The sequence below is a fragment of the Melopsittacus undulatus genome, unplaced genomic scaffold (assembly GCF_012275295.1).
Source record: "Melopsittacus undulatus isolate bMelUnd1 unplaced genomic scaffold, bMelUnd1.mat.Z mat_scaffold_49_arrow_ctg1, whole genome shotgun sequence".
In the NCBI taxonomy this organism is placed as follows: domain Eukaryota; kingdom Metazoa; phylum Chordata; class Aves; order Psittaciformes; family Psittaculidae; genus Melopsittacus; species Melopsittacus undulatus.
This window is the reverse complement of record NW_022994370.1, coordinates 80,001-85,000: the sequence shown is the minus strand read 5'-3', so window position 1 is coordinate 85,000 and position 5,000 is coordinate 80,001.

The window sequence follows — 5,000 nt, the reverse complement described above, 5'->3', positions numbered from 1 at the left end:
TCGGCACCTCGGGAGCGCGGCCACGTCTACCTCGGCACCTCGGGAGCGCGGCTAAGTCCGGCGCGAGCCGGAGCTCCCCCTAGCGGCGGCGCGAGCGGAACCGTTCCCTGGAAATGCGGCAGAGTCCCCGCGGAGCCCGGTAGACCTGACGGAAAACTACGCCCCCCCCACCAGCGCTCGGCCGCAGGCAGCCGGCAGGTCTACCTCGGCACCGCGGGAGCGCGGCTAAGTCCGGCGCGAGCCGGAGCTCCCGCTAGCGGCGGCGCGAGCGGAACCGTTCCCTGGAAATGCGGCAGAGTCCCCGCGGAGCCCGGTAGACCTGACGGAAAACTACGCCCCCCCCCACCAGCGCTCGGCCGCAGGCAGCCGGCAGGTCTACCTCGGCACCGCGGGAGCGCGGCTAAGTCCGGCGCGAGCCGGAGCTCCCGCTAGCGGCGGCGCGAGCGGAACCGTTCCCTGGAAATGCGGCAGAGTCCCCGCGGAGCCCGGTAGACCTGACGGAAAACTACGCCCCCCCCCACCAGCGCTCGGCCGCAGGCAGCCGGCAGGTCCACCCGGAGGCACGGGCGGAAAGCGGGAAAGATGGCGGCCGAGTCCCCGGCCACCAGGCCTGCCTGGCGTTCCCCCGCGGAGGAGCGAGGGTCTCCCGAGCAGCGGCAGCGGCAGGCGAGCGCCGCAGCAACCCCTCTGCTGCCCGCCCGCTCCCCGCCCGCCCGCCCGCCGGGATGCTCGCAAGCTCGAGCGGCGCTGCCGGGCACTCACCAGCCTTTTCTCGCTCGCTCGCTCGCTCGGTAGATAGGTAGGGTCTCTTTCGGGCGGGTATTTCTCGGTCCCTTCTCGCCGGACAGATGCCGGCAAGCGGGCAGGGCTGCAGAGAGACGGCCGCGCCCAGGAGCAGGGGCTGGGGCACGCTGCCGGCAGGCACCCAGGGGAGACGCGCGAGCCGCAGAGAGGATCTGTCAGGAGGACCGCCTCGGTGCCCCTGCGTAGGTAAGGAGGACGCGCCGCAGAGCGGGGCTCCCCTCCGCACCGTGCGAGGGACGGGGCGAGCCGGGTCCCTCGTCCCGGGCGGGGCCGGCCGGCTGGCTGCAGGGCGCGAACGCGGCCGTGCAGCCGGCCCCGGCTGCCCGGCGCCGTCCTCGCCGGCAGGGTCCCCGCAGCCCAGGGGCCGCTCGCAGGGGCAGGGACTCCGCCGCCTGCCAGGCGGGGCCAGCGCTCAGCCCGCCCGGGAGCTCCCCGAGGTGCTCGGGGGAGCCGGGCGGGGGAAACGACAACAACCCCCGGCAGGGAAGGAAAAGCGATCTTGGCTCTACGAGCGCTCTATGGGGGGGAGCAGCGCCGGACTCCGAGCAGGAGCTCCTGGCAGGGACAGCTCCGAGAAACAGAGACACGGGTAGGGAGCGCGGGGGGGGGGGGGGGGGGGGGGGGAGTGAAGCGCAGCCCTGAGGTGGGGGGGGGGGGGGGGCTGCGCTCGGGCATCCTTTTCCCCAGCCACCGTTCTTCCGCTTCCCTGCTTTGCGGGCTCCGGCTTTAACTCCGGAGAGAGAATGACGAGAGAACGGGAGTGGGAAAGCACAGCGAAGCGGAGGAAAAAAGGGGGGGGGGGGGGGTGGGGGGGGGGGGGGGGGTGTTTGTGCGTGCGCGTGAACATTATGAGGTGCCGCCACCTCGTCCCCAGCACCGGGGCCCCAGGAAAGCCCGGGCGACAGCCAGATGCTGCTGAGGCATCTCCGTGCAGGGACGTACCTACCGGGACAGAAAAGCGGTCGGTAATAAAAACCGTTTGTGCTCCAGCAAATGCTCAGATTACCGCAGGGGCGACGGCAGGGAGGGCTGAAGATCGCGTTCCCCTTGCAAGCTTCTAAGCAGAGACAGACCGAAAGACACTAGCCGCCGCACCTGTGGGTCTGCAGGAGCCGCTGCGCCCCCCCCCCCCCCCCACCCCCTCCCGCTTCCCTCCCGACATGGCCGGCCGGCCGCCGGGAGGCTCGCCGGCAGACGCCAGGTCTACCCGAAGGCACGGGCGGAAAGGGGGGGAAGACGGCGGCCGCTCCCGGGCCACCAGGTCTACCTGGCGTCCCCCCGCGGAGGAGCGGAGAGCCCCCGAGCAGCGGTAGGGGGAGGCGAGCGCCGTAGCAACGCCCCGGCAGGGGAGGAAAAGCGTTCTTGGCTCTACGAGCGCTCTATGGGGGGGAGCAGCGCCGGACTCCGAGCAGGAGCTCCTGGCAGGGACAGCTCCGAGAAACAGAGACACGGGTAGGGAGCGCGTGGGGGGGGGGGTGGGTGGGTGGGTGGGTGGGGGGGGGGGAAGTGAAGCGCAGCCCTGAGGTCTGGGGGGTGCGTTCGGGCATCCTTTTCCCCAGCCACCTCCCACTGGGCACAAGCCCGGTGCCTCCTTCTCCACCCATCCTCTCCTCCTACAGCTGCCGTGGCAGCAGCGCATCTCCCGACAGCTTCTCCTCCCTTCACAGCACGCACCCACAACGCGTTTCCAGCCGCACTCAAACGGGATCGCAAAGTCAAAGAACGCGTAGCCGGATGTGCGGGGCAGCCACGGGAGACGCAGCCTCCCGACGGAGGGGTCTCCTCTGCACTGGTTGCTGCAGGGATCCGGCTCCTTCAATAGCCCACGCTCAACGAGGGGGCCCCGTTTGTCACAACGGGCAAATCCACGGCGACCGCCACGGCTTTGTGACGGCGGCAGCACCGCGCCCCCGGCCGCTGGCCGCTCGGGGGTGCTCCGGGAGTCACTTCGAGGGGGGGGGGGGGGACGACCAGGCTCTGCCCAGCCGGCTCGGGGAGGTCCCTCACGGGCTGCTCTTCCTCACTACCTGTGGTGCGCAGGTGCAGCGTGCGGGGGGTCGCAGCTCAACGCGGGCAACGGAACGGGGCGTCACGGCCACCTGCGACAAGCGCAGAGCGACCGACATCGGCACGGCAGAGAACCGTGGAATCCCAGACCGGGTTGAGCCGGAAGGGGCCTTAAAGCGCATCCAGATCTACCCCTGCCACGGGCAGGGACACATTCCGCTACAGCAGCTTGCTCGGAGCCCCCGTGTCTCTGTGCACTCCCAGAGCATCCTGGGGATACCCCTAGAGAATCCCAGAGAATGCCCCGGGCGCCTGCGGAGCACCCCACGGACTCAGTCAGAGGTCACGCGTCACGATGACCTCGGGGACACGGGGACCACGGGGGTTCCTGTTTGTGGAACACTCCGTGTTCAGGTGTGTGAGGCCACGGAACCCCACGGAACCCCTCAGCAGAAGCTCTAGGAGACGACAGCTGCCCCACGGAACACAAGCTACCGGTGCAGGAGGCAAGAGCAGGTCCTCTGGTGGTTCCCATCTCGGTGTCTCGCAGCCGGTGACGCCCGTGGACACAGGAGCGTGGAACGAGGTGGGTGGCGATTGCGATCCTGGGGTGCTTTAGGAGTTGCCAAGAGCACCTCATGTGACTTCCCCAGTGTGGCCGCTTTGCAGCGGGTGTGCAGTCGTGCCGCTGAGGCGGCAGCGGAGCTGCGGCCGCTGAGGGGAGCTCCTGGGATCTGGGCTCATTGCTTGTGGGGAGAAGAAGGGGCTGTGGGGATGGGACAGGGGGGAAGGGCTTTAATGTGACAGAGAGGGGAGACTGAGAAGAGATCTCAGGAAGACGTTTTTCCCTGTGAGGGTGGTGGGACACTGGCACAGGGTGCCCAGAGAAGCTGTGGCTGCCCCATCCCTGGCAGTGTTCAAGATACAGCTCAGAATTCCCTGCCTGTTTCCTTGGGACATGGTTGATTTGCTTTGGAGATAAATCTGCCTCTACAGATCTAACACCAAAAGGAACTGTTCACCTTCAGGTGCACTAGACACACAGATCACTTGCTGTGTCATGTGCACTTCACACAGAATCACAGAATCACAGAATCCCGAGGGTTGGAAGGGACCTCGAAAGATCATCCAGTCCAACCCCCCTCAAGAGCAGGGTAACCCAGAGTACATCACATAGGAACATGTCCAGGCGGGCCTTGAATATCTCCAATGTAGGAGGCTCCACAACCCCCCTGGGCAACCTGTTCCAGTGCTCTGTCACTCTCACAGTAAAGAAAACCCCTGGTTCACCAGTGCCTCGGCAAAAAGGATCATAGAATCATAGAATCAACCAGGTCAGAAAAGAACTTTAAGCTCATCCAGTGCAGGCCTTATCTATCTCAGCACTGTCGAGGCCACCGCTAACCCATGGCACTGAGGGTGTGTGAACACTTCTGGGGTGGTGACTCCATCACTGCCCTGGGCAGCCTCCTCCAACGCCTGAGCACCCTCTGGGGCAGGAATTGTTCCTCAGCTCCATCTAAACCTGCCCTGGTGCAGCTCGAGGCCGTTTCCTCTCGTCCCATCCCTTGTTCCTTGGGAGCAGAGCCCAGCCCCTCCTGGCTCCATCCTCCTGTCAGGCACTTGGAGGGAGCCATCAGGTCCCCCCTGAGCCTTCTCTTCTCCATCTGAACCCCCCAACTCCCTCAGCCCTTCCCCATCTCTCTTGTGCTCCAGGCCCTGCACCAGCTCCATTGCCCTTCTCTGGCCCCACTCCAGCCCCTCAAGGTCTCTCTTGCAGTGAGGGACCCAGAGCTGAACACAGGATTCGAGGTGCGGCCTCCCCAGTGCCCGGCGCAGGGGCACAATCCCTGCCCTGGCCCTGCTGCCGCACTGGTGCTGATCCAGCCCACGATGCTGGAGGCTTCCTGGCTGCCTGGGCACGAGCTGCTCACGTTCAGCTCCATCAATCGGCACCTCCAGCTCCTTTCCCATGAGCAGTTTCCAGCCGCTCTTCCCCAGGCCTGCAGTATTGCAGGGGGTTGTTGTGGCCCAAGTGCAGGACCCGGCACTTTGCCTTCCCGAACCTCATCCCATTGGCCCCAGCCCGTGGCTCCAGCCTGTCCGGATCCCTCTGCAGAGCTTCCTTCCTTCCAACAAATCAATGCTGCCACCCGAGCTGGTGTCATCTGCACATTTACACGTCCCAT